Here is a 25653-nt window from a genome sequence, read left to right as displayed (position 1 = left end):
CATCAATGTAGCCTTTAAGACGTAATGCATTGTCCCCTTTGGACCCATTCCATGCATCATGGGAGATAGAACAAATCTTCAATGAATCCAAATTTGTCCAAGGATCATCCATGTAGTAACCACCTGGGCCGAATGGAAAACCATCCATAGGGTCATAAAATTCTTCATGGAAATCATCATCATGGTCATGCATCTCCTCAAGAGTAGGTAAGCACTCAAGCTGAGATAGATTGCTTTCATTTGCCTCAATATCCAATTTCTCTTCAAAGATCGTGCTCACTTTAACATTCTTGGCTTTGCATTTTGTCTTGTGGTCAGGAGACCATTTCTCCCCACATTTGAAGCATAGAGCTTTCGCATACAATTCCTTCAGCTTGTCATTAGACACATGCTTTCTTTGCACCATAGGAGCTGCGGGCATTGACAAGCTTGTGGCTCTCTTGAGTGAGAGGATATTACCTACAACAATTTCAAATGCTCCAAGTCCTCCCATTGTTGAAGAGCAGCCAAAGACCACAACTCCTGAGGTTGTTGGACACTATGAAGTTGGAGAACCATCAAGAGCTTAGCCCTCTCATTTTCATCCTCTTTATCAACCCAAGACCTACACTAGCCCTCATGGACAGGATTTGGAAGGTAAGACTCATGCTAACTCAAGGATTGATGATGACACACATGGATGCCATCCTTTTTACAAGTCTTTTTATGGACATCCATCTACTATTCACAAATCTACACATGAAGAGAAAGTTGAAGAACAAAGGTCTTATCATGGTCAAGCAAGTGGAGATAATAATTCTCATGGGTAGCACCATTACAATGGACATGGTCATGTAAATTCAGCTCCAAATTCTTTTTGACAGCAACATTAAGTCAACAATAATCATGCTAATAACTATCCCTCTAAACAAGGCCCTTATAAAAATCAATTTTGGCCTCATCAAATGAGTGGACAACAACAATCAATGAAAGCCACAACAAATATACACTCTCTAATGTATGGACATCTAGTCTATGGACAGCCTCATGTTGTTGGCAACTCTTTCTTTCTGCCACAAGGACAATTTAATCATCCAAATGGGTTTGTAAATATTCATGGGCAGCAACAACCACATGTTCACGGAACATGGAGTAACGATGTTCAAAAGCAAAATTCTTTTGGTCCAAGCTTTAATGGACTGCAACACAATAATGGCCAATCTCGTCAATATGAGTGGGAATACAATGAGAAAATAACCATTTCTAATTTCAAGGGTGAAAATCCATCCCCTAATGAGTTAGAAGAATGACTTGACAAGCTTGAGATGTATTTCTCTTTTTATCCTAGACCAGAGAATGCCAAGATTAAATTTGCAGCCCTACATTTGGCGGGATATGCACACACTTGGTGGCGGTACATGTCAAAGATTGGTAATGAATTATTGACATGGGATGCATTAAAGAGGGCAATGATCAAAGTTTTTGTGTCTTCTATTGAAAAAGAGAAGTTAGAGAAGAAGTGGTATGCTCTTGAGCAAAGGCGATTATCAATTAGAGATTATTCTAACCAATTCCTTAACCTCTCCATGTATGTGGATGGAGTATCTGACAATGCCAAGCTGAATAAATATATATTTGGGCTTGAATCTTCTCTATCTTCAAAAGTGGGAGCTACGAAACCATCCTCTTTACAAGCTGCCATACAATTGGCTGAAAGGTATGGTAAAAAATATAAGAGTTTTAGCAAAGAATAGGGCAACATTTTTAGCCAAACCAATCCACTAGAACAACTACAAATTATGGGAATTTTAGCAAGGAGGGAAGCCAACAAATACCTACAACAATATTCCTATGTTTCCTTCTATTTATGGATTAAAAAAGGGGAGTAATTTCATATTTAATGTTGAAAAAAGATCAAATGGAACATGTCCTTTATGTCATTGGAGAGTTGTTGAAAACTGTTAAAATCAATAGAGACATGAGTAGTGCCAACCCCAATCACTTGATTGTTTACTGCAGCATGTGTTGAACTAATCTCTAGCTCCTCATTATCATGGTTCTCATGGTAAATAGCCTCTTGTGAAGCTTCACCCTCTTTATCCAACCGATAGTCCCTTAAACCTTCAGTATTGGTGTCCATAATGGGGTCCTTTCTTTTATTTCTAGCCATAGGCGACGTCTTGTCCTGGATACCTGTCTTGGATATACAACAAAAGAAAACTCAAATATCTTGAGCTCTAGTAATCCAAATGACTAACTTTTTGGTTGTATATAAAGCTTAGGATGTCCCCTTTTAGATGAGCTATCAAGTATTGAAAATGGTTGAGTACAAAAAATTTTGTAAGCAATTTACTATAGTTGTCTGGAATTTCCTGCAACCTATGAATGCTCTATTTTTTCATTTAATGACTTGTACCATCAATTTCATGCATGTACCAACTATGTAGACCTCCAAAGGAGCTGTATACAATTGCAAACTGAGAATGACCTCTGCAAGAAACAAAATGATTGAATAATCCCACTGTAGACTGCAAGATAAGGATCCAATCAATGGGACCTTGTTTGCATACCTTGTTCCAACTCTTTAATGCTAACCCAAAGTACAAATGCCACAAGTAACATACATCTTGCTCATCATAGCTCTGTCCCAATTCACCGATAGCATTGCATTATGTTGTCATACATTTTCCTTATTCAATGGCTACCATGCATTTTCCATTACATCATGTAACCAGTGGCAATTACATCATGTTGTAGGCTAAATTCTTGTGCCTTTGAAATGGTACCTGCACCCAAACTTTAAATGTGTGGGATCAGAGACTTGAGGTGTGTGCAAATTTTCCTCTCAAGTCGAGTTGTACTCCCCTTGAGGGTCCTTGTCAGTAGGGGAGGCCGGTCACCTCTCTTTTGTCCTACCAACTCGCTCAGCATCCACTTTTCCTCGTGGGTAAAGACATGGCAGATCAATGCTAGGCTAAGAAGTTAGCATGAAATGCATGTATTGAAAGGAATTTGATTGCCATTTCATGATATGCAAGAACTTGTATGGAATTGGGCTGAAAATGAAATGGAGATAGGTAAGGAATACCTACAGCAACGACTCACTGCTATGATAATCAAAGGCATTGAGAGTGATTATTTCAGTGAATGAAAGTGATCAAATAGTGATTAATCACTAAGATAGCTCTACGGCTCATTCATTAAATGCATTTGAGAAAATTATTGGAGTTCTTAATCATTTTAACCCCTCTTCCATCAATTGGGTTAGCTCAATAATTGGATTCAAAAGGGAGAGAGTAAAGATGATTGAAAGTACCTCTTATGCTTATATGTGAAGAGTGTAGTTGATGTAGATACCTCTTACAAAGATGACTTGTCTTCAGCTTCAAATGATCCAACAAAGTCCCAATTTAAGCATGCCTCAATATGGAATAAGATGTCAGCTTCATACTCTTCTCCTATGAACTCCATTGTTACTCCAATGCTTCAAGTATGGTTGATGAAGGTATAATCCTCTTCCATTTGATACAGTAGACCTTGAAGGATGATAATGAACAACTCCAACGTAGATTATAGACTCCAAAATTTGAGAAGAGAACCAAATATTTCAATGATATTGAAGATGCATGCTGTCCACAACTTGCATAGACCAATATATGCCAAACACTCTTCAATGTTGCTTCAATGTTGTCAATAGATTGAAGCCATGGGTATAAGCAAGCTCCATGAGTGATTTTCCACCAAAACTCCCTTCATTTGCTTCAAGAAATCTGAAATTCTTTGATGTTGTCCTAAATTGTCAATTATAGGGTTTCGTGGGAGAGAGAAGAGTTCAAGAAGGGAAGTTATCTTGCCCAAACTTGAAGAAGGCCAATTGCTAGAGAGGTTGAAAGTCTCAAGCATGGATTACTTGAATAATAGAGCTCATACTTTTGAAAATATGGCAAATTCCTTGATTAGGTGTAGTTCTTGTTTCTACATACTCTGAGTTTTCAAAGGAAGAAGGAAGCATAATAAGCCTAATCACTACTCTATGGAAAGCTCAGGAGGTAAAGAGCATGGTTATGGAGTCCATTGGCATGATAGAGATCATGGGAAAGAGATTTGATTAGCCTTTGGCCATGGATTCTTGAGGGCAGCTTGAAAAGGTAGAGAAGAAACCCATGTTCTTGAAAAGTAACTCAAGTTTAACCCATACTAAGTCATGTAACCCTCATTTTGTCCAACTTACCCCAATTTTTGGTTAAAAGTTTAGTCACGACATGTCAAACCACGGTTATGGAAGAACTAACTTTTGTGACTAATTTTTAACTGCAGATTTCACTCCCTAGTCACTACAGCTAGATCTAATGCATGAAAATGATTCTGATAGAATCTAAACTAATGCTCTGATACCAATGTAAAGAAACACTAATCTAACAATGGAAATTAATAGGAAATCAAAATATTCTAAGCTACACATAACAAGAAATATACCAAACTCAGATACAAGCATGGCCATGCCATGGAACATCTTCTATTACCATAGCACAATGTAGCCATGAGTTGCAAACCAAGTACAAGAAAATGAAAGACAAGAAGGAAAAATTGTGATAGTGCCAAAGAATGATGCTACATTAGCACTTCTTGCCTTTTTATACTAGTCCCTAAACCCTCTTTTCTCTTGGCTTAAGTACTTACAAGGTTTATACTTGGAATAGGCTTCAACTCTCATGTTGATAATTTGCTTCATTACAATTACCCTTTCTAGGTCTACAAAAAAGCCGAACATTTAAAAGGTCAAATCCATAAACACTGACCTAAAATACAAAGTTCTAATACCTTCTACATACCTTATGTTCAATCTCACTATCAAGTGAGACTTCATCATTGATGTTCTTATTGATGAATATTTAGATTTCAACATCTTGGCTTATGATGTACGATGGACAACCTAGATTCATCTCAATAAATGTAGATATCAAATCATGTGGTGGATCACCATATGATTCTCAAGAAGGGCAAGATGCCTATCCCAAAGCTAAACAAGAACTATAGTGAGGACAACCAAGTAATGTTGAAGGAACTACTTAAGGCACAAGTAGAGAAACAAGAACCACTCAATAGAAATCATGTTAGTGTCGAAGGGAAGATCCAAGTCATTATGAACAAGCTAATCGATTGTCTTTGAGATTGATGGGAAAGAAACTGCATCCAAAAGGAAGAAGAGATCTAGAGTACACAACTAGAAGCATCAACAAAGAGTTACCACAAAGGGAGAATGGGTTTCCAAAGTGTCAATGCATAATCAAGGTTATGATGTGGAAAATTGATGGATTTAGTTTCCTAAACCACATGCACAACCACCTCCACTAACCACAACCCAAGGTCCATCAAAATCAAGGAAGAAAAAGACAATATAGATCAAGGTCCAAGACCAAATCCAATGAGGAGGAAAACCCAAACCAATTAGAGGCTAAGAAGCTAGTGCTTGAGACTAAAAAGCCAATTCACGTCTATCAAGAAGAGAGACTTTAGTCTACAATCACTAAAGAGCAACAACATAATGGAGTCAATACTCTGTAAGAGAAACTAATGGCGTTTGAAGAATTATGAACTCAAAAGGAGGAGAAACATAGCCACATCCTTGTGATATTGCCCAAACTAAAAGGAAAAATCCAGAGATGGATGTGATAAAGGCCTCGAGTATTGACAAGAAACAGCCTAGGGTAGTTGCATTCAAACATTGGAAGTCTTCTAAAATCAAATAACCTTTGTCACAAAATTAGAAACCAAAAACACAACAATAGCTTAATATATCTATCCATTCCAAGAAAAAGGATCCACAAGGGACTGCCAAGACCCCTTTAAGAGTGTTGTGAAAGACACATTTGGAATTTCTAAGATCAAGACTAGTTAGAAATAGTCCAAGGATCCAATTCTACAATCATCTTTGATTGTCAAGACTGGCCAATCCACCAATCTATAAGTTACCACTTCCAAATCAAATGTGGAACCCAAACAATCATAACCTTTAGATGTGACCATGAAGCTAGCACAAAATATGACACATAAAGAGAATCAACTCATGATATGTGCATTAAGAAGATCAAGAATTGGATAATGTCCCTAGCTTGAGTATATGTTCAAGCAAACATTGATATTTTGTAAAGAGGCATGAGTTGCTTTTTGCATTACCTGTGACATGGAAAAAATACAAATATATCTACATCCATACCCATTGATTATAGATGCACTTTCATAAGTTTTTCCAAAACTCATTGCCAAGCATCAATTGTGAATTTCATCTTTTTAAATCTAGCACTTCCCAAAGAGCTCAAATGAAGTGTAAGAGCTAGAGAAAAAAGCAAAAGACCATAATGCTTTCGAATGGGAATGGCATTCCATTTGTGTCTCCAATTGTTGATATATTTGCAATCACACCTAATGTAGCCTCTTTGTATGAGGCAGTCTGGACTTAGGACATGCAGGCTGCAGTAATCCCATATGCATAGAGAGGGAGGATTGTTACCCATCCAACAACTATAAAGCATTGTACTTGACTACCACTTTTCATGTAGAATGAAGACAATGTCATGATGCTTTGTACTTTCAGTTAAGTGTCTTGTCATTGTCAGTCATACACAAGATTGTGTTTATGAGTCCAAGTCTCAATCTTGGAACCTAATTCACTTGTGTAACAAACAGTGTCTTTGTCTCTATCATCATGAGTTCATTATTCTTCTTCCATCCACCATAGCTCACTACCATGTCCTAGATCCTGCTCATTTCGACATGGTATCAGAGCCCAGTCGGGCATGGCATTGCTTCTCCAACCTCTCTTGATTCCTCTCAACCTCTATCTAGCTCACATCCAACTCAGTGTCAGTGTATGACTTCTTTTCTCAACTTCATCTTCAGCCACCAACAGCCATAGCCAAACAGCACATAGCTCTGATTGAGCCCCTGGATCTCACACTACAACCCATTTTAGCTCACGTTTCCTTTTGGAGAAACATTCCTCTACTCCTGGCGAAGCTCCCTGGTACATCACAGTCAAACATTTGTGATCACTCAAGCCTGCATTGCGTGAATTTGAGCTCGCTGCCTATTCTGCACCATCATTAGGTCGTACTGCTGTCTCTGCGCGCACAGACCGTGATCTCCCCTGCGACCATAGGGCAATTCAACAATGGCTCATAAGCTCTCTCCCCACTAAGTATTGGCTCGAATTGCTGCGCTAATCGTCTGCATGAGCTAGTTTAACAGTCATCTATCAGAACCCTAAATAGGGACTCCATAGCCTTTGAGCTTCAAGCTCATAAACCACTTCTTTTTTCTCACTCCTCTCACTCCATTGAAATTTTGCCACTCCCATCTGAGCACTCAACTAAGTTTCAAGCAAGGATTCAAGTGTTTTACCCGCAATATTTGTCCATCACACCAGCAAGGAGGGGACTCAAGCAACTAGTTCATCAAGCAAAGCAACAACAAGCATCAAGAATCATCATCTTCAAACCATAGTATCTCTTGATACTAATTCAGTGCTTCTTGGCACTTTTTCTCTTTAACACATTCAAGAATCAACTCACTACTTATTTATCTCTGATTTGAAGCTAATACTCAATGACCAAAATGAAGTTTTTCATATGGACACATGCTATCAAGGGTGACACAACTACTCTTGTTCCTCACTTGTACTATGTAGAAGATGTTACTCTTCCTACAGGAAGACATGGAGCTGCCTATATCCAAATGCCATCAGTGCATCCATTTGAAGACCTTGAAGACATGAAAGTGCAAAATTTTGAAGACATTTCTGCTGTCTCAGAGATTGTACCTTTGCTTGAGGGGGACCATAAAGACAAGAACCAGATGACTAATGCAAGAAAAGTCCATGAAAATGATGACCATGAAGGAAAAATCAAAGAGAAAAAGAATAAGAAGAAGAAGCAAAAAAATCATGAAGACTCTGAAGCAGCAAGCAAAGTGAACAACAAGTACATGATCAAAAAGGGCAAGCTAGACTACTCCGACAAGAAGACCTACAATGAATTGAATATCTATGTCAAAAGTAATGCTTAAAACTGCAAGGGCTGCCGGTCCTTGATCCAATTTTTACTAAATTCTTTAGCCTTGTAATGTCTAGCCCAAATGTCTTTATCATAAGCTTGTAAAAATCCTCATGTAGCCTTGTACTACAGCCTCTATAAGGCCTGTGTTACAGCCTCTGGATGACCATCATGTTTGTGGTACCCACACTTAGCCTTTTCTGTGACAGCCTCTGGTGTTTTGCCATGTTTATGGTGTGCCCACACTTTGCAGGTGTTACTTTTACTAAAGCCTCTACACACTTTGTACTTTCTGGTTGTGATTGAGGAGGGGTGTTGAGATATTTGCAATCACACCTAATGTAGCCTCTTTGTATGAGGCAGTCTAGGCTTAGGACATGTAGGCTGCAGTAATCCCATATGCATAGAGAGGGAAGATTGCTACCCATCCAACAACTATAAAGCATTGTACTTGACTACCACTTTTCATGTAGAATGAATACAATGTCATGATTCTTTGTACTTTTAGTTAAGTGTCTTGTCATTGTCAGTCATACACAAGATCGTGTTTATGATGTCTCTATCATCATGCGTTCATTCTTCTTCTTCCATCCACCATAGCTCACTGTCATGTCCTAGATCCTGCTCATTTCGACACCAATGATGGAATATATTGCAAAGAAATTGTAAGAGAGAAGGAGAAGAAGAATAAAAAGGGGATCAAGCAAAGTGATGATGATGATGATGATGAGGAAGAGGAGGAAGAGGAAGAGGAGGAGGAGGAGGAGGAGGAGGAGGAGGAGGAGGAGGAGGAGGAGGAGGAGGAGGAGGAGGAGGAGGAGGAGGAGGAGGAGAAAGGGTAAATGAAGGAGGCAGTTGGTTCACGAAGATGGCATGCAAATGGCAAGATTGAGGTAGAAGAAGAGAATTGGTTGTGTTATGATAGTAGGATAAAGGTGCCAGTAAGCGAGCAGGGGCCAAAAGAAGTTCATTTACAACGTCTAGTCCCCCCCCCCCAAAAAAAAGAGATATTTCCAAATTGCAAAAAACAAGAGAATTAGAAAGGTTAAGAACTTGTGCCAGAAAAGTAACACCTCTCTCTCTTTTCATTATCATGTTTCCTCTTCCCTCTCTACCCTCTTTTTGGGGCATTTATGACCCCCCATCTATCATATCACCTGCACACAAAACCAAAGCAAATGTATGTTAGAGCTCCACCTTTGTGAGCTACCTTACTAATCACCGCATTCATGTAAACAAAATATAGAATGCACATGTACTAAGCCCATGATCTCTTCCCTATGCCCATGCCTTCCTACTACTCTCATTGTTTGCTTATTTTAATCACCCTACTAGAGCCAATCAATGGCTTGGATTAGCAAATCAATGTTGTTGATGAACCTTTGCCTTATAACGCTTAGATTAAACCAAGTGAAAGAATGTGTAGTGTATAAATCAGCCCTTTCCCAAATTCAGTCACATTTGAGTTGCAACCCCTTACTACTTTCTTCCTTCTCAACCATCATGTTGCCCCTGCAATCCACCCTTCTCTCTAAATTCCACCATATCCACAACTCCTATTTCAAGACATTGTTAGTGTGCAACCTACCTCCAATACCACCATCCACAACTATCAAACATCTTGTGCACTAATCTAGTATTGGACAAGCACAGGCATAGAGTATGCAACTATGGAGGTATTCACATGAAGCTAGCTAGCCTTTGCATCCAAAAGATAGTTGCAAACTTCACAATCCCCCCCCCCCCTAGGGATCATTATAGCTAGTCACTAGAAACAAACAAGGTGACAAGTCAATATCATACTTCCCCACATCCCTTCCCAACACATTGATTTTGCACCCTCATCAAAGCCAAATGTTCTATAGCTCGAAGCCAAGAAACCTAAGTTCTCAGCATTTAAGGATTATGAGAACCTTCTGAAGGTGTTTGAGAGTTGTATCATAGGTGAGAGATCTATAGTGTCCTACTACTATTGTATTTATAAACATAATTGTATTTTTACTGCATATATTTAACCATGGTTTTCTTGTAGCTCAAGGCTATTCATAGTGTAGATTTTTAATTTCTACATTCCTCCCTACATGTACAACTATTTTTCTTAACACTAATTTATCCTTGATTTTATTTCTCAACACTAATTCCTCCTTCCAACTATGAACCTCAAAACTACCAAGAAGACAAAGAGAGATCTGCAAAAGACACCAGCTTCATTCATGCTCAGTGATGCACTATACCAAGTCCACCACCCTTGCAATCTTCAAGGACGAGAGTATGCCACTCTTAGACAACAAGCATATTGGTCGCAAAATTTCTCTTCATAGTCCAAGATTTAGCAAGTTAGGCCTTCAGCACTGTGAGGGTGGCTTCTTTTGTCCTTGTGGTAGTAGTATATTATTTCCATCTCACAGTGAGCTCTAGCATCAACAATTGGAAGGTAGCCTAGAAGGAAAATTGTTTTTGTAGTCAATAATAGCATCATAAGATGTAGGGGATGCATGCTGCTTCTCTATGCCTTTTTTGTCCTCTTCTTTTTGGATATTTTTTCAACATCTTCTCCTTCATCTTTATGGTTGCAAGATGCCATCTTCAATCTTCCACCTCTAGTCCTCCAAGTTCTTTTCTTCATGCATGAGCCACAACTTTGCTATAGGAGGGCATGTTTCTCCTCATTTCTTTATATTGCTTTATTCAGAAAGCACTTGATACAATATCATTAATCTTGTTCATCTCATGGAAAATGGTGTGCTACCATAGCAATCCTTCTTTGTTGAATTCCTTGTTGGTTCTTCAAATCTACTTCTATTGGCACTCTAAAGGCAATTGAACACTACAACAAGGCATACCTTACATTTAAGCACGAACTTTGCAAGGGATCTATAATTGTTGAGATTTACAATCACACCCAATGTGACCTCTTTGTATGAGGAAGTTTAGGCTGAAGACATGTAGGCTGTAGGAATCCCATATGCATAGAGAGGAAGACTCGCACCTACCCATCTTTATATAACATTGTACTTGGATGTCACTTTTATATATATGATGAATGTTAACCGTTAGACGAACAAGGTGAAAAATCTGAAAAAGCTAAATCAGAAGACAAAGGCCAAGGCAAAAGTGAAACCGAAGACGAAGGCGCGCCAAGAAAAATATGGAAGCATAAGAAATGAAGAAAAGTCCTAAATAAAGGAAAAGGGCGCACAAGAAAAAGCGCAAATCAATACTTTTGTAAAAGAGCGCAAGCGCATCATGGTTTAATTTAAAGAGCGTCAGGCTCTCACCCATGCAATTTGTAAAGGTAGATGGGCGGTAGGAAGGAAGCTAGGAAGATAGAAGGGCAATGGGAAAAAGGGCCTAGGCCACAGTCGGCCATGTAAAAAAGGGGATAAGGGGACGACCGCCCAAAAGGGATTTAGGGTTTTTTATATAAAGTTGAAAAGTGAATGAGAAGCTCATTCTTGTGTGTGGCCAAAAGTAGCTCTCCTCTTCTTCTTCTTCTTCTTATTCTTGCTTGCTTGAGCTTGTGCTTGAGAGAGGGAGTGTGAGAGTGTGAGGGAGTGAGTGTGTGAGGGTGAGGGACCATGGGGTGGAGAAGCTCTCCATCTTCTCCTCTCTTCTTCTCTTCTCTTCTCTTCTCTTATCTTGCTCGCGGCGATGGAGCTTGGAGCTTGGAGCTTGGAGCGGGAGGATCGAGCTTGCTTGAATCTTGCACTTGGATCGTGGAGCTACCGGAGTGGGCCCAAAAACTCATTCGGCTCGGCCGGCTAACTCGGCCCATTCACATTCGGCCCTCGGCTCGGACAACTCGGCCCTAACATTGACTTGGCCCGTCCGAGCGATCCACTCGGCCCGACCGACTCGGCCCATTCGGCCCACTCAGCCCACTTGGCCCTCGGCCCACACCCATTCGACCGTCGGCCCAGCCGACTCGGCCCATTCAGCCCACTCGGCCCACTTGGCCCTCGGTCCACACCCATATTCGGCCCTCAGCCGGCCCTCAACCCCGGCCCACTCGGCCCTCAGACATCCAGATTCGGCCCTTGGCCCACTCGACTCTCGGCCCATACCCATTCTCGGCCGGCCAAATTTGGGACTCGGCCCAAAAACTGCAATTTTTTGAGAATTCCATTTTGTCCAGAAACTGAGTTGCCACTACCAAAATAGATTCTAGAAATTGTATAGAGCCAAAGGCACATCATAGATCTATCACTAGGCTAAAATCCACAGCAAATAGCTCAAAAATTAGCTACCAAAGGTCCTCCCAATCATGCATGGTATTTACCGTAACAGCCCTTCGGGCCGGGGGGGATTGCCCCCCCAGACCCGTGCAGAGGGGGCTCTGCCCCTTCCGCACCTTCCCCAGTAGGCTAGAGAGAAAACGCGCGCTGCAACAAGTCCTCCGGATTAGGCCCTAGTGTAGTAATGGCTCTACACAACCATAGATCTTCACTTGCAAAGCAGCAAATAGAAGCCCATACCCAAACAAAGACAAACAAAGACCCTAGAACCTCAACGGGCCAATCTAGCCATCAAGGGCAAAAAGGCCACACCACAAGAACACATGTACATTGTGTTCAAACTGCGTCTAGTCGAAGCAGAATGCAACATCATCAAGCTATCAATGCGAGGATGACGAGTGCTATTATTTAGCAAGCTCTTCATTTGGAGCTTTTTAAGTGCTTCTTGAAGCTTTTTGGTCATCACTTGGATTTTTTTGGTTATTTTATGGAGCTTTTTGTTTGATTATGTTATCGCTTTGACTATAATTATTTTGCAATTGCAAACTAATTAGATCAATTATATTAGGATTTTGAATTGCAAACTAATCGCAAACTATTGAATGCTTTGATCTCTAACAAAAAATAGGTATGCAACTACTTCTAAAGCATGAAGTTTTAGCATAATTTTATAAGTTTATGAAGTAATCCCAATTTAAGTGAGATCCAAAATCCATAGAGTCATACATAATTCCCGAGCATCATCAAGCCCCATGGCATGCACTACCAATACAAGGCATCATATTAAAAATAATGCAACTACAAATCATGTGAAATCATCATCGTCACTAGGACCGCATGCCACATCAACCAAGCACTGGTTGTAGAGGCTAAAATCACCCTCAAGGCACATGCAAAAACGATGCATCTCTGTGTATGCTCTACCAAGGCCGCCACAACCTGAAAAAATATCCAGCACATAGTTGAGATCCTCTGTGAACGTAGCAAGGAGCCACCTACAAAAGAAACCATTTAGTAACATCCATAACAAAAGCATGACATATCTCAATGCAAAGTACAAACCAGTCTAAGAGTGTATAACGCACCTATAAAAAACTAGTGATCTTTCTGCACCCCCTCGAACCTCTACACCATCCACATAAGTGTGCTCAAATGATGCCCTGGAGGTCTGTCTCGAAGAGGAAGCTACGAGAGGCAGGAAACCTGTATGGGCTAACCCTCTCGCCAGCGTCTCTATCATATGAAGGGACATGCATCCCTCGATAAAACAAGCCAATAGTGAGGTCCATGACCTAGCAATGCAGAATCATCTTCTTAGCTACTTAAACTTTTATTTTAAAAAGTTACAAGTTTGTCTTCAACACACTTACCTCCTCTCGAGTATCAGGGTGTCTATATCCACCCTCACACACGAGAGTCCATGTGCGATGGAGCTTCAATCCAATGGCATGAGCTCCTCTAAGCACTTTTCCAAAGTGTTGTGCAAGTCCCAAAGTCACCAAGAACCCCTCATCTGCCAAGAATCTATGGGCTAGGACCATGACATCTTTGACAAGTGCACTAGAAAATGTATTCCATTCGGGAATCCCTTTCAAATGTAAAGATGTATAAGACCATGCAATATCACATGAGTTTATAAACTAAACTAATGCAAGCACATATACCTTCTGCCTCAAGGCCAACAACAAGCAAATATGTAGGAAAATCTGCAAACAACAACTTAGCAACCTCATATGATGGGACACCATTACAGTGGTAAGAGTTGATGGTATTTCCCTCCATGAAGCACTTAATGCTAAAATTGAAAACACAATAACAAAGCATAAGTAACCATTACAATAGATGTGTATATAGAGAATGGTGATAAAATATATCCATCCAATGCAAAATTGTCGATCGATGTCATGTCTACCAACAGAGCATCTACGATAGTTTGGTATTGAAATCCTATCATCAAAATAAAGTTTACTTAAAAATGTTGATGTTGGCTAAATGTTAAGACTCAGAATGTAAAGCTAGAAATCTACATACCTGTCTTGCATATAGTGGGACGTCTACAAGACTCTTGTATAGGCTCTGACTGAGTCATGAACGACATAGCCCGAGAAGGTGTAGTATGTTGCAAAGATCCCTCAAAGTGACCCTTACTTTTTTTCCTTTTCTTTCCAAATGCTATGCATGTCAAAACCATCTTTTTTGCCTAAAGTTGTAAAGAAAAATAGAAAGGAAAGCAAATTATTTAGTGTTTAATGTTTAGATTTTATATTATCTTCAAAAATATATAAAAATGTACTTTTAACATGACTCCAATAATCCAAAAAATGATACTTGATTCACCTTCTAATTCTTCATCCAATGAAACAACTTTCTCTTTGTGTTTAGACCTTCGCTTTGTTGTACCAACCTCATTTGATTCACTTATATTACCTACGCAATATAAAGACAACAAAATAATACTTTAATAAATTGACTCGTCAAATGAAAATCCTAAACTCTATCATTCATGCAAATTGGCTTACCCTTGCTATGCTTCAACGCATCATCTATCGTGGGGATATTCTTTCGTTTTCCCATGGACTTTTTCTTCATTGTAGTATCAACAGTTGCATCATTAATGGCACCTAAGTAGTGTGAAGTCAACACAATATAATATCATATTCATGCAAATTAGAAACAAGGCTACTTGGATCAAAATAAAAATTTGCATTCCATCCAATATACCCTTTGCCATGCTACCACCACAAGTCGCCTTTATCCCCACAACATGAGGGACCATGTCTATTGTATTGGACATTTCTAATTTGCAAAAACAACAAAGTTAAGAAAACACAAAAGTCTAAAAAGTTATGATAAGTTTCATGTGAAACAAATACATTTTTAGAAAGTACCATTTCCTTCATCCTCTTCTTTGTGCATAGAATTTACTCTATTTTGTTCTAGAAATCCTGCATATAAGGCAAGTATTACTAAAACAAATAGCTAAGAGCAAGAGTTACCACATATTTACTATGTTTGGCTCTCAAAGTACTTACTCTCTCTTAATTCAATCTCTTGCCGTGGAATGTCATCCAATGGATAGTCTATCCACCATGGACAAATACGCATTTCCCATTCCGATAGACCCCTCTCAAGCAGTGCTTTTGAGAACATACAATTTTCACATCCCAAGTCCATCCACTCCTCCACTAGAGGAGGGAGGCTTTCTAGCACTCCACTTTCCTATAGACTACGCAACCATCTTTTCCAAAAACATAAGAACAAACAACAAAAGCACTCTTAAGTTAGAATACATTTGTACATATGGTATTTAGAAAATATGGTTTCTTTATACTAGAAATACCTATATACCATCCTCTTGCTTGATTGTGTGAGCTCTGGAACCTTCTCAGAGTCTCCAACATTCTTCATTTCACCAAAAATATTTGCAAATTCCTTTAAAATATGTAAACGTCTTTGGCCTTTAAAAAAAACATCAAAACCTCCTGGAATCTCAGTGCCATCAACTTGTAAGCTCCTGATCAATAAGGAGCATTCTCCAATCATATGAAACCAATACACCTCTTGCTTCATGTAGCTATTAAATCTCCTTACATCCGCAAAGTGTGACATAGTGGAGTCCTTTGCCTTTGTGACAGTCATGAGAAGTAAAATCTCCCTTTTTCTAATATATTGGTTATTGAACAAAACATAACTTCAATATTGTTGAACCAAATTATGTTCAATTCCAAAAAATAAGAGAACATTAGTCCATGAAGAAAACATACCTCTCCGTAGCAATATTAGCACTACAAATGGCATACAATTTGTCCTTGGTAATAGCCATCATGTTCTTTTCATCCCAATTCAATGCAAACAAAACAGAAAAGAAATCCTCTCCATGCGCAGGATTAGCTATTCCAAGGTACTTGTATCCTTTGTCCCTCAATTTATCTTGCTCTTTGTTTATGAATTGTTTTCTTTTTGCCTCATAATTTGCCTCTGGCAATGCAAGCTCCTTGAGGCGGGCCTCCTCTTTGAGTACGGCTGAGTTATAGTCATCCTAAATAGAAAAACCAATACACTATTCTTAGTTATGGTTAAATTGAAGATACCACAATTTGTTATGCTGAAAACTAAAGTACTATACCAAACTTTTTACCTTCCACACCAAAAGCGATATTAGCAAACATGGGTTCTTGTACCATGGATCATTGCCATGGTTACTTTTTCCCTCAATTTCATACTCTATTTCAGCCCATCGTCTTTTAGAAGGGCTCATCCTTTCCAAAATGCTTTGTTTATCAGCGATGCCAAACTTTTGCAACATGAAAATTTCATGGCCTAGGTTGGGTTTGACATGTGCTCTTGTTACACTACAACATTGAAAATTGTCTTTAAATTTTAAGATTCACACATAAATAAAACCTATTCACATTCACATAACTAATAAATGAAACCTATTGGCATTCACACGTAAATGAAACCTATTGGTATAAATAAAATATCTTGACATTCACACATAAATTATCTTTATATTTTGAGATTCACACATAAATAAAAACTATTGGCAATATTCACACACAATTGATGATCTATTAACCCATTTGAAAAAGTTAATAGTGATAAGTATACTTACGCATTTGATGTATCCAATGCTAACAATAGTTCTCCTTCTTTCTTCTTCTCCACTTGAATGAATTGACATAGAACTCTAACATGTCGCGAAATATCTTCATTATAAACTACATACATCAAATAATAAAATAAATAAATAGTCAAAGAAGGAAGTATCATCACAATAAACAAGAGAAAGCAAGACAATGCATAGTTACCTTCCTTTATCCTCTTCATCCATGTCTTCAACCTATGATTACCGTCCCATACCAAAAACTTGCGCCCTCTTAAATCAGCCCACTCATCACTCAATTCATCTTCAAACCTTTGGTTAACTTCTCTCCAAAGAGGGCCCCACTCTTCCAAATTTTAGGGAGATACATCCATTAGCTCACCAGTGGGCCTTCTCAAAGAAACCAAAAATTTCCCCATTGTTTCCATATACGAAGCATTATCGAAAGATGAAATCAACCATGTAGCAGAACTAGATCCAAGCCTTATAGCCTCATAGGGCACAAGTCTACACAAAGGGATAGGAGGAGGAGAAGTAGACCTCGTTACAAAAAATGAGGCCAACACATCTGACATAAGCCCAAACTTGACATTCTCTCCAATGTGTCTATCATGCTCACTGACCTCTTTCTTTTCTTCATTAGCAACATCCTTATTCACCTCTTCATTTTCCTCATGTACAGTTTGCAAATCTAAAGACCTCCCCTGTGTTGTTTCACCACACTCCGTGGTGGTAGTGTGGGTGCTCATAGGATCAGCATGAATGTCATTGCTTGCTTCATCCATGCTATCCTCAAGCGCTTCATCATCAATGAAATGACATTTTTTCCTTGGTTTTCCACCCTTGTTATTTGGAGATTCAGAGAATGCACGGAAGGATGCTTCTTGATCGATACTTACTAGTCTATTGCATAGACCGGATCTTAACCTTGTAATTGGAGTATCTACAAAAATAATTTGAAAATAGAATATAACATTTATATGGAACTTTAAAAGAGTTGCTTAACCATTAAGAATAGAATATGTAAATTTAAAAGAGTGATTAAATGACTTACTTGGACGGCCCCTTTTGCTTTGACCTCTCCTACCACCACCACGCTGACCTCTAGCCATGCTCAGAAGCACTAAAACAAACCACAAATCATTTTAAAAATGAAGACAACTCAACTAAATCATGTGTTCTATTAATTAATCTCCACCAAAATATGACCATTTGACACAGACAACACACTTTAATATCATTTGTTATTTGGTTTTAATAAATGTATTAAATTTTCTTAATCATTTGAACCTCCTGACCACATTTTCACCCCCGCACCCCCAAAGGGGGGATACTCCCAACCCCTTGTTCCTGTCTGCGTTGACGCAGACAATGCTGAGTGTTTGACAATTCCCAATCCAAAAAAATCAAATCATGTCACACTTATTTCTTTAGGATGATTTGCGTACGATTTAAAAATGGTTTAATTTTTCATGCCTTGGACTCGCGCGGTTTACACCCACTCTATATGGAGGGGGGGTGTAGGGGGGGCATCAGCCCCCCTGGGAGCCGCCGACAGCCATGAGGCCCCCGAGAGTTGTCTGCGTTGACGCAGACAGCCCCGGGTGTCCCAAAGGTCTCATCCTCTCCCATTTTTTCAGTTTACCGTCTCCTTCTCTACCCCCCCCTTTCCTTCTCTCCCCTCCCATTGTTATCCTCTCATTGTCTACCTGCTCTTCCATTTCTTTCAGCCATGGAGGAAAAATGAAACTTGAAATATAGATTTTCAGCCAAAGGATGGAGTGTGGAGCTTACCCGGTGAGTTTGATGGAGAATGTTGATCTTGTTTGAGCTTGTTGCAGGGGCTGCTCTCCTTCTTGCTTCTTCTTTATGCCTTCCAACTTGCAATGGGAGAGAAGAAGAGGGAAACAAAAGAGAAAAAGAAGAAGAAGAAAAAGAAGAAGAAGAAGAAGAAAAAGAATAAGAATAAGAATAAGAAGAAGAAGAAGGACAAATAAGAAGATATGTTTAAACCGTTACACACAACTTTCAATGGCAAGCGGTACGTGCATATTGAACATCCATCATGAGAGAATGTTTCTCTCGAACACCGAAAAATTATTTACTAAAAAATGTAAATGCTGACGGCGCCTCACATCTGACAAAATAAAATGTGCTTATAAAAATATGTGCTACAACACGACATGATTTTCGAAAAGACATGATTTATTTTTGAAAATACATGTTTTTTAAAAAAATTATTTAACTAAATCTTGTGATTTTTCAATATGTAGACTTTTTTTTATGATTTGGTTCATTAATGGACTGATTCGCAACTTCAACCGTCACTAAGAACTTGCCCATGGAGTAAGAGCTCATTTAATCCATATTTGGTGGGGGTAACGGACTATTATTTCTACGTTCAAAGAAATTGATAAACAATAGGCATGCTATTAGATATAATATTTCGCCTTCATAGCTCCATTGTTTGCTGAGTTTCAAACTGGCTTTTGTGAGAGACGATGGTAGAAGTTACTCTTCAATGGTCAATCAGCTCCGAGTCACTGGAACGTGTTGTGCCCCTGAGGGATGGAAAGATTCTTGTGAGCTCTTATTTTCTTCAATCACTTCTACCCCCTGACCGGAAGTTGGTAGGTTTGTATGCTATTTTCCAACTTGATGCTTACAGTGAAGAGATCGCGGTTCATGGCCAACCGGATATAAATGGTGCGGAGCAATTTTTGCTCGATTCTTCTCTTTCATGTCAGTATAAAATAGTACATTGTGATACCACTTTCACCATGGACCAAGATGAAGGACTACATACTGTAGAAAATAGCAAACAAGCTCATTCACTTTCAGGACCTGTTGTAGACATTACATCCAATTCCTTCGCAGAGACGTCATCTCAAACTTCTTCGCCACTTATAACAAATGCTTTTTGTGCACCTGTCTCAAATCTGACTATTGACTTAGAGTCGGATGATGGACTTGATAGTCCTCATTCATTTCCACAAATAAAGAAAGAGATTTTACCTTGGATTGCTAATAGCCCGAGAGGAAATAAGTTGAAGGCTTTATTGCAGATGAGTGAAGGCCCTTTTTTTGTTAGTGAGATTCCAAGAGAGTACAATGGTTCTGTTGCTTTCGTTCTTCTTCTGACATATGGCACATCTTCAAACATGGATGGGATGCAACAACAATATGATGGTCATGTTTGGACAAGACCCCATCCAACTAATATCTTCCCTGATGCTACTTCGAGAATTAGCCATTGCCTTGGAGACTTACAATGTCATCGAGTCAATTGTCCTTACTATGAGAGCAACAATCAACATAATAAAATGTATTTTCATGGTTACCTCAATAGCACAGTGAGCAAGGGGCTACTTGCAAGTGAAGAAAAACATTCAATCACGTGTCACTATTGTAGTAAAGTTGTCACTTGTTATGCAACTTGTGATTGCAAATTTTATTACATTTTGCCAAAGGACACAAGCATGGAGAGATTGATGCTTCATGTAGGCACTCACACACACAATGTGCAACCAGGGACTTCAATGGCTGCAATTAAAAAAATTAGATCTCTAGTTCACTCAGTTTTGCAAGTGAATCGACACTGTGGTGCTAGGAAGATTCAAATGATTGTAGCAAAACAAATTATCACTGAATCTTTGACAACTAATGGTTCAATGGAGGAGGGAGAACAAGAGCTTACAAACTTTTTGGAGGAGTTGATGCCATTGGTTCAAAATCAGAGGTTAGTTTCGGTTATTCAAGTCTGCAAACTATGGTTTGTAGCATTGTTATTAGTTTAACAAACTTTCGTTTGTTGAGGTTGCAGGTTCAATAGTATCGTGACATGCCAGAAAAAAAAGAAACATGTGTTGTTGGAGATGGCTTTGATAACATTTTGGAGTTGAAAAAAAGATACATGTTTCATTATTTTTCATGGCAGTAGTTTCCAGGGCAAGGAGAGGTGGGTGAAAAAAGTTACATTTTCAAGATGTCTACTAAAGGACCCGGCTCTGGAGTGGAATTGGTTAATCGAATGCGATGCTTAGGAAATGGAGACCTTTGCAAGTCTTGGGTTCACTTTGGCTTTACACACAGAATAGATGATTGGGCAACAATGTCTTGTTTTGTGTACGGTCCATGGTTTATTCGGGAACCTTACTTGTTATCAATTTTTGTTGACATATTCTAGTTGCTAATCACTGTATTTCTTATTGCACCTTGAAGGGGATCATGGTGATTGCTATTTGTGATACAAAGGAAGAGGATACAGAAACACAAATTCTTTTTTGGAGATGCCTTAATAATGTGATGCTCGCGTGTGGACACCCTCCTGCTGCAGACTTTGCAGGTTTTATGGCGGATGAAGCCAGTGCAAATTGGATGGCGATCCGCACTATTTTCAATGCGAGACCTGACAATGTTTTGGAAGGAAGAGAGCAATCGTGTTTGTTTCACTGGGAACAAAGCTTACAAAAGCACACAACAAAATACGTGCCTTCAAACCTTCGGAAGCATCACTTGAATTTATGTGAGAGGTGGCGCCTTTCAAAATCCATTGAAGAGGGCAAGAGGAATGCCACAGCTATACAAAATTGGTGGCAGCAAGTAGGACTACCTCGAGATAGTACCGTACCACTGAATAGATGGATCAAACGGTGGGAGAATAGGATAGACCATTGGGGTAGTACTACACATGTAAATGTTTTTTTTTGTTTCTATTTGTTACATACACATGTACTAATATCATTGGGGTGGGAATACCCAAGTATGAGAACAAAATAGACATGTAAGAGGAATTGCTGAGTTTTTTATTGGGTTGCAGGCTTCCTTGAGTCCTTGGGAGAGGGCTTGTATTCCCAACACAAATCTTTCTGAGAGCGTGCATGCAAGTTGGTTGGCAGGGGATGATGGAAAGAAGAAAATTGGTTTGTATGATGCATGCATCACTGACTTGACCAACTCATATATTCAATGTTCAAGGCAACTGGCCTTCACAACTGGAAGATACTCTGGAAGTGGTCCCGACATGGATGCTCTTATTAATAGGGTGGTTGCAAGAAATACCCCTTCAACTGCATTCATAGCTCGAATAGTTCAAGGAGCAGTTCTTGGCACCCCCATGTACGGAGAGCCTTTCATTTCTGGAAACAAAGAAACAGTTCAAAGGAAAAGAAGAACTCTAGATGGTTGTAGCTCTCATAAACCTGGCTATGTAATGGAGTCAAGGGATAGAAAACAAAAAGGATGACCACACAAGATAAATTTTCAAAATAGAAATGACCAACCTACAGAAGTGGGCTTGGACCATGAGGTGCATGCAGTGGCGATTGAAATGGATCTCTCAACTAATATTGTCTCAAAGGAGGAAATGCATAGAAGTTTGTGGGCCATCCGGAGAATGCCTGTTCATTGCAAACGAAAATGTTTTGGTATTATAAATAGAAAGAAGTGCTGCAACGTGATAGAAAGTACATCACCTAGGTTACTATGCCCTTCATTTTGGTCAGAGAGGGAATTTCAAGGTAAGCCTATTGCACAATGGTTCTGGTTTTGCAATCATGATGTGGAGCATACATGGGATGTTGATAAACAAGTTAAGCATGTGCCCTTGCGACCAAGGATTTGGTCTATTGACAAGGGCATCAATGCTTCTGCAGAGGAGATTTCAATTCTTATAAAAGGAGGTTTTGTATTCAAGCATGATGGCATTCCACCTACCCCCAAAAATACTACGACCCATGGGACAGAACCACTTACCTCTTCAAGTGGCAAGCGAAGAAAAAAATGGAGACATGGTATTTCTAAGGATGCAGAAAGAAAAATTGCATTGGCTGAGGCATTGGATGTAGTTTTCATGGAAGAGAAAGTAGTGGTGGCAAATGAGAAATTCATATTTTATGTTATGTCAGAGCATTTGTATGAGGTGCATGTCAATCCCGAGCCCTTCTGCACGTGTCCTGACTTTCAAAAGAGAGAGTTGGAAAGTAAACCCTTCCTGGCCTGCAAGCACATGTATTATGTCTACATTCGTGTGCTTGGGATGGACAAAAATCAACATATGATGATGCATCAACCTTCCCTTAAGCAAACTGATTTAAATTTTATGCTTGCCCTTCCGCGACGCATAAAATGCAAATCAAAGACTTGAGAGTTTTATGTTGGCTATTGTTCAATGAGATGGGGACCATGCAGTACTGAATGAAAGATTTAAAGGGCATATGAAGAAGTGGAGGTGGACGTTCATTTTGGATACATGATGTGAAGGGACCACATATTTGGTATTTTTCTTTTTGAGCATAATGAAAACTCTAGTAAAAGTAGACATTATTAATCATGGACCAGTTATCCATTTGTGGACATGATTGGACGAGGATCTAAAAGTGGAATTATTGATCATGCTTTTTTGATTCATTGAGGGGGCCATCTATTTATAGGTTAGGGATCTCTTTATAAACTATGCTTATTTAGTATGCAAAGAAATTTCATTTTTCCTGATTTGATGCTCCAACTTCATTTTTGTTGAGCCAATTTTTTTTTCAAGGTAATCTAGATCTTGCTCCTCTTCTCCTATTATGAAAAGTATTTAAGTTTATTGTTTGCCTTTTGCTATGATGAATATATCCATAAAGCTTGGTATTCACTGAGGGGGGTACCTATTTGTAGGTGATGGATCTCATTATAAATCATGCTTATTTTGTGTGCAAATAAATTTCATTTTTCTTAATTTTAATGCTCCAAGTTCATTTTTGCTAGTTGTGACAATGTTTTTCTCAAGGTAATCTCGGGTTTGTTTCATAAAGCTTGTTGATCACTTCGTTTTAATTCCCCTTAGAGGATTGTCTGTTTATATGTGAAATATCTCTTTATAAATCATTCTTTTTTTGTGTGCAAAGCATTTTCATTTTTCCTGGTATTGATGTTCCAAGTTCGTTTTTGTTGATTGTGATACTTTTTTCTTAAGGTAATCTTGATCTTTGTCCTTTACTCCTATTATGGAAAGCATGGTTACATAGAATCTAATCATGTATCATCTACTCTAGTCACATTTCTAATATATATTATGGTTGCTTCTCCTTCCCATGTTACACCTTCTCAATTGTTTGTTTCCCCTTATCACGTTATCAAGGTGTTTTTTATCTAAACCATGTTCTAATTTCTAATTTTCATTTGTTAATTGGGTATTTTTTATCTAAACCATGTTTCATCTAACCTTTGATTGGCAAGTCTGCTATTGATATAAACCATGGCCAAGTTTGATGTTGAACCAAACCATGATATGGTTGCTTCCCGTCCTTATGCAACAACTCTACTCTTTGCTTCTCTTTTGCATATTGCTCTTCCTTCCACTTTCCATAGTCAATTCTACTAATTTTTATTTTTAGCACAAGGTTTTCTTTAAATTCTACATGAGTCAAATCATGCCTAAACCTACACAGGAGGAGCTAGACATGAGAAAGACCTTCAAAACCGTAAATGGTAAACTAGATTCGTTGTCAAAAGCTACAAACTATGATGAGAAGTGGTCAATAAATGATGCAACCTTTGCCATTGGAAAGGTTGGCCAAATTTTTCAACAAGAGGATGAAAATGATATATCCCTTGTAGATATGTTAGAGTTAAAGCTCCCTACAACCATTGCATATATGAGAAGCTTTGGAGTGATTAGTAAAAAAGATGAGGAAGATATTGACATTTGTTGCTATCAAGTCCACATATCGATACTATATAATAGTTATATATAAGTGGCTTTCATAATTTGCCTAAATAGTTGCAAGAGAAATAATTATATTTTCCTATATTGAGTTCTTTTTGATAAGGGTACTTTTTGAGATGTGTGGTAGAAATCCAATGGAAGGCCCTTCAAAAAGGCAATGAAGTGTGAAGCCGACTATATAACACAGATGATACACCTAACACTACCAGGTGTGAGGATAATCACTACTTTTAGCAAGGGTGACCTCACCAAACCTCAAGGGAAGGGCAAGGAGCATTCTGCCATACCAAGCAAGCCTAGTAATGAGAGCAAGGAATTGTTGAAAGAGTTGATACAAGCGCAGGTTGAACGGAGAGAACCAGTGAGTGAGGCCATACTTGAAACAAAAAGGTTAGGAGACAAGGCCAAGGATAGGGTTTGGACTTACAAATATCATAGAACACCATGAAAGAAGCCCAAGCCTTATAGACGAAGGCATCGATGGAGAGCTAGCACAACGCCACGATGGATATCCAAGGCGTTGCTTCATGCTCAAGGGTATTATGCAGGCAACCGATGGATTTGGGTACCAAAACCCCCTGCTAAACCACCTCTGTCAGAAGCCCAAATTATGTCAAAAGCAAAGAGGCGTAGGAGGAAACCTAAACAAAAATCCAAGTCTCGAACCAAAAATATTGGAGTGATTGAGCCCCTCACAATTGAAATCAAGAAACCAAACATGACCTATCAAAAAGTAGATCCTCAGCTTAGCGTGCTTAGCAAGCAGATATCAGAGGTAACTGTCGAGCGTGCACAAGGTCCACTAGTGCCCAAGGAGCCTTTGACTTCCCAAGAGGATAATGAGCACCACAGGCACAACATTGCTCATGATAAGGCTGATCGCTCAACAAAGCTAATGACAGAATCGTCTAACAATCACGAGCAAATTCTCCAGTCAATGCCAAGCCCACGTAGGAGTCCCAAATCTCCTACATCCTCTTCACCTAAATGGACACGGGAAGCACAGCAGCATCATCCTCGTGCCGCTGCTCAACCTGCACAAGTGAATGCGCAAAGGGCAACAAAAGAACG

This window comes from Lygodium microphyllum, chromosome 17 (genome assembly GCF_053477565.2).
Source record: "Lygodium microphyllum isolate KBCC chromosome 17, Lygodium_microphyllum_v1.1.10, whole genome shotgun sequence".
In the NCBI taxonomy this organism is placed as follows: domain Eukaryota; kingdom Viridiplantae; phylum Streptophyta; class Polypodiopsida; order Schizaeales; family Lygodiaceae; genus Lygodium; species Lygodium microphyllum.
The sequence above is the reverse complement of the archived record's forward strand: the minus strand, read 5'-3'. Positions refer to the sequence as shown.